The sequence below is a fragment of the Apium graveolens genome, chromosome 2 (assembly GCF_009905375.1).
Source record: "Apium graveolens cultivar Ventura chromosome 2, ASM990537v1, whole genome shotgun sequence".
NCBI classification, from domain to species: Eukaryota; Viridiplantae; Streptophyta; class Magnoliopsida; order Apiales; family Apiaceae; genus Apium; species Apium graveolens.
Window position 1 is genome coordinate 85,615,392 of NC_133648.1, and position 6,000 is coordinate 85,621,391.

A 6,000-nucleotide genomic window follows, 5' to 3' on the forward strand; every position below is an offset into this window, starting at 1 on the left:
GTGTTGATATGGGTTTAGCCATCCCTCTTTGAAGCTCCTTCGTAATCCTATAACGAAAGGTCTCCACGTCCGAAGCATCCCAACGCACTTTAGCGAGGTCATATCCCTGCAAGGTGTAGTCCATATATTTGTACACGTACACACCGCAATCTGAGTAGTTATCTTGTTTAGGCATTGCATCCCAAACATGAACTAAAAGCTCGTCATCTGGGAAATTTCTATTCTTCCCAACATAACCAAGCATACATGTAACAACTTCAACCTAACACACAACAAAAAACAACATCAGTTCATGAAAGTAATAAGGAAAGATTTAGAAATTACAATATAAGGTGTCGTGGAGGAACTATTACCACACACTCTTCCTCTTCGGGATATTTAGCGTTGTAGTTTATAGGATCAAGTACCATCACGCCCCATTCCTTCACAGAAAATACCATGAGAATCCAATGGTTCTCGTTCACGTTCGCGGGAAGAAATATATAGTCCACCTGGTTAATTGGTGGACCTACCCCACAACTCGCCCAGTTAAGAAAGAAATGCAAGGTCCTCGCAGAATAGGGACGTGATTAGACCACTTTCTTTGCCAACTCCATAAAAAGTGGATCCATGAAGTAGTATGAAGGCATCCTCGGATACACCCCCGCGGCAGCTATGGCCTCCTCACGATCACGCAACAACCACTGCAAGAAACAGGTTATACCATAAATGAAATAAAAAGAACAACATAAATGAAAGAAGGTCAAATATTATACCATGTAGGCATATATGGTCCTATCATCTAGTCATGTTTTGGGTTCCAAACTCTGCATAACACTTGTGTCCAAGGTCCACTTAAGATAGTGTTTAATAGGACCACTCCCGGTAAAACCACCCCATCCCCAATCCCTCCTAATAGCGTCCATCCTCTCCCACTTTAGTCTCTTATTTATCTCTCATTTCTTTTCCACAGGGCGGCGGATATCCATTTTCTCAGCCCTCGAAGACGACCTTGTTGCAAATACAGATGCATGTGTCGGGCCATGTGACACCTGCTGAGACGGCTGTGTCATGTCAATTATATCGGCCTCTCGAGTCTCTCCACTGTAGGCCTCATCGCCTCGGGAGAAAGATGAACATGCTGGAACACTGGAGCCATATATGTCGGACCTCTAACATCCTGCATGAATCGACAGTACGGCTCGAGAAACATAGGGGCAATCATCCCAAACTCCTGCTCATACTCAGGGGGAATGCTACTATCCATAGCTTGCATACATGCCAACCCCTTCTGTATCTGTAAAAAAACATTTGTGGCATATAATCAGATGTTACTAAAATGCAAAGGAGGAAACAATTCTAAAAAATATCGGGGAAACAATTATTAACAAACTTACAAGGTCAAATGCCTGGGAGTTGTTAAACTCCCGGGTGCTTAACTGTGGCTGTGGCAATGGTTGTGGCTTCCCAACACGCATTCGTGCAATGCCTGAGTACCACTGCATGTAGCATGTGTCATCCACTACGTCTGGCTGATAAGCAACTCCAACCTCGGGGTACTGACTAAAACGGGTCCACTCACCAATCTCAGCAAACCATATACCCCGCCAGTCATAGGGATTAAACGGAATCATAGGCTTCCTATAATCTGTCATGTTAACAGGTGACCGTGGAATATCCTGTCTGAACCCAAACTGTCTCATCACCCTATCAAAATGCTGATACTCAACAACATCATAGCATAGCACTGGAATCCTGACAAGACCAAAGAAATGAGCCTCCCAATCCTCAGCCGATATGCCATGATCCCCATTTGAATCCTCCTCCACCTTGTGAAAGTGGGCATATGGCGTCCACGCCACAATATCAGCTGCAACTCCATCAAACTCGCCTCTATAATGTGGCAAACTATGATGAGGTGCCAATCTACTATCACGCTTACCTATAGCCCGTTTCCTCTTAACAACAATCACAGTCCCAGGAACATCCTCATTCATAGGATCATCAGGAACAACATCAGCATGCACCTTACCCTTTCCTCCCTTTCCCCTACCCTTACCCCTAACCTCCTTCACCTCCGGCACCGTCTTCCCCCTAACCTCCTTCCCATGTTTCCCTTTCACCTCCTTCCCTTTCACCTCCTTCCCCTTCACCTCCTTTCCCTTCTTCCCCTTCTTCCCCTTAGGCTCCTCCTCCACCTCCTCATCGGCCTCCTCCTCCTCCTCATCAACAACCTCCTCAACCGGCCTAGCCCATAACTCAGCAACTGGATATGAATCCCTGATAGGATCAGGAAGAGGTCTCCCAATCAAGAAACGTTCATACGCCCACTTCTACAACAACCACGTACAACATGCAATCCTCTTGGCCCCTTTCTGTGCTGCATACTCGAGCCCCCTATACAGATATGAAAGAACTACAAAACCCCAAGACCATCGCTGCACACCCGTAAGATAGCGGAGGTGTCCAATGTACTTCGGTGCACCACATTCCTACTACTGGTAGGAAATAGAACAGAACCAACGACCAAGAGCAAGTATGCATGTGTGTGAATAGTAATCCTCCTCGGATCAGGGCCTGGATCAGCCCTCCCCTATCTTTGATACAACCATGTGTACTTTATGCCGGCTCTGGCCCATGCCTCATTCACCTCGTCTTCATCCAACGGCTCAAACCAGTGTCTCGACTCCAACCCACTAACCAGACTGTCGCCAACTAATGCATGTCCAGCAACCGGGTAACCCAAGATATAACCAACATCCTCCAAAGTCATTGTCATTTCCCCTGTCTCATGAAGATGGTGTTGGTCTCGGGACGCCACCTCTCCACAAGTGTCGTGACAAGCCTAGCATCATTCTGCAAAACCACACCCGGATTTGCAAACACACCAAAACCAATGTTATGCAACAAGTCTTTCTGTGCATCAGACAAAACCCACATACGCATGTTCCTGTTCCCACAATAACACTCCAAAGGACTCGCTCATGTCCCTCCCAAACATCTGAACTCACATGATAGGAGTTATCAAAGATAATGTCATGACTAACTGGACCTGGTAATATGTTATTGTAATATATAATAGATGATGTCAAAGATTACTGGAGTTAATAATGTCATCAACATCTATGATCTGAGTATATTAGAAGATCAGAAGAATTGAAGGCAGCAGGCAAGAGCAGAATATCAAAGGATGGAAGATTTCATAAAAGCTTGCTCTTTGTCAAGTTACAGGATAGGGATGTTAGCTAGATATCCTAAGCTAGATTTGCTGAAACTAATAGAGGCTCTAACTGATACCCCCATCCTAGAAGAATTGGAAATACTTGTGCAAATTAAGAACATAATTGAGAAAGAATCAGACAGCTCAGTCTTTACTTAATTACTGTAAACTGTCAAATATTCACTGTACAAGTGTTGTATCAGCTTTTGTATTCTCTTATTTTTATTCTTTAACTTGGGGTTAGTCTTGTTAACAGGTATGAATTTGTGATAAGCAATCTTCTCACAAATTGGGGGAGACTGTTGTGCAAGACATGTCTGTATCATAACAAGACTAAGTCATATCTGACAACCCTGAGATTAGTTGTATTGTAACCTTAATCTGTAATTCATACTTGTAACACTTAATGTCTGTAAAATGTAAATGGAGCAGACTGGAGCATTTTTCTCTAAACAGTGTCAAGCCTAAGAATTCTATCTGGAAGAAGATCAAGAAGATTATGCCTCAGAAGAATTATGAAGAAGCTTGGAGTTGAATAAATCTGTTTGGTGTAAAACATTCTAAGTCAAGATCTCTACAAGTCACAGAATTAGTGTTATAGAGAAGTCATTCAAGAACTCAGGAATTGCCTATCGAGAACTCTGGAATTGCCTATCGAGAACTCAGGAACCGTCTATCGAGAACTCGGGAAATGCTATTGGAGATATCGATAAGTCAGATACCCATTCGAGAACTCAGAGATATCGACAAGTATACATTCATTAGAGAACTCTGAGTTATCGATAAGCCAAAGTCCATTAGAGAACTCTGAGTTATCGATAAACCAAAATTCACCAGAGAACTCAGAGTTGTCGATAAGTCAAGGCAACAATGAAGTTTCAGAGATATCGACAAGCCAACATGCCTATCGAGATGTCGAGTTCTCTACAGCTTAATTGGAGATCTCGAAGTGAAGAAATTTCTCTAAGTACAGAATTGCAGAACAGTTTAATATCCAAGGTTGCAGATCAACAAACAATTCACATAGCTGGATTGACAAGTCTACAAAAAGCAGCTTGAGAGATGTGCAAGATCAATGACAAAGATTAACTGACAGAGGAGATTAAAGTAAACACGGGATGCTAAAGATATGCTAAGCTAGAAATGGAATATTTGCTTTTCTATAAATAGAAATGACAAGTGACGGTTTAGAAAAGCTAATAGCATGTTTATTATCCACTGTGTAAACCAGCAGTTAACTGAGTTATAAAGTTAACACTGGTCCTCTAGTTAAGTAGAACAATCTAGATAGTAAATTGAGTTTTCTCTCTCAAGAAAGAAGCTAAGTTCTAAAACAAGAACTTAGAGATTTTGTAGTAAAACACTGCTTGATTTTTAATATAAAATTAAGTGAGTTTTGAAGATCTTTGTTTTACATATATGCACAGTTATTTATGTTTAACATCTATTCTACTAAATCATTTATAACAACCAACTGCTAAAGCCTAAGTCGATCAAAAATCAAACATTTAAGCCAAAAACACATTCACCCCCCCCCCCCCCCGTGTGTTGTATTCATACCTAACAGTTATTCATCCTGAAACAATAAACATGAAAATAAATCTAAAACAATATCATACACCAATTCTACAAATTGAATACCGCAATGCAAAAATTCTATACTCGCAACATCCACTCGCAATTATCCAACTCGCAACATCACTACACTTAAACACAACCAGGGAATAGTCACGGTCCAATCAATAGTACAATATTTGTTCCTCGGCCTGGGAATTCATAGGTTGTCATATATACACGATCATATATATACACTTAAACACGATCAAAATTCAAAATCCACAATCATATATACACTTAAACATGATCAAAATTTAAAATCCACGATCAAAATTCAAAATCCAAAAACACAGTCGAATATATAGACAATCACAGTCGAATATATACAATTAAACGCAGTCGAATATATACACAATCACAGTCATACATACAATTATATGTAGAACCCTAGAATCTGAGACTGGGAAATTTATACATACAATTATACATATAAACACAGAAATTTGTATGTAGAACGAACCTTAGAGACCAGGAAATCGAAGGAAGCGTGAGATCGCCTTAAAATCGCGGGGGAATCGCCTTCAAATCGCCAATAGCCTCGCTTGTGTTTATAATTTAGGTCAAAACTGTTAAATGGGTCGTTTCAACCTGTTAAATCAGTTTCCCAGACCTTCCGCGAATATTATACGCGGAAGGTAATTAAGGGTAAAAAAGTAATTACTTATTGCGGAAAGGCAGTATTCCGCGGTTATTTTACACGGAGAGGGGAATTTTTTTTTAAATCCTGGCCGTTGGATCCAACGGCCAAAAAGTGATGTGTTGGTTAACATGATTGTCAAGGAACAGGACCCATTTGACAAAAGTCATTTATCTGCTTAAATATTGGAAGTTGCGACCACCTGCCACCAAAATGTAAATTTTGCAACAAGGACCAACAAAATGCAAAAAAATTATTCTTCTAGCCCCTGCGCCGCTGCCCCACTGCAGTGCAATTTACTTTAAATTTAAACAATTCATGTTGTGTGTTGTGTTAGTTGGGAGAAAAGGTTGGGAATTCTGGCTAGAACGTAGAAAGTAATGAAAAACTAAAATATCTATTAGTAGTTAAGATTTCATTCCATTTACTCTGGGTTCATTCATCCCAACCACTATACATTAGTTTGTAGACTAGCACCGCTAAAAAACGAGCACCCAATACTTCCCACAAGTGCTTAGCCATGTGCCTACCTAACTGCCGATACATG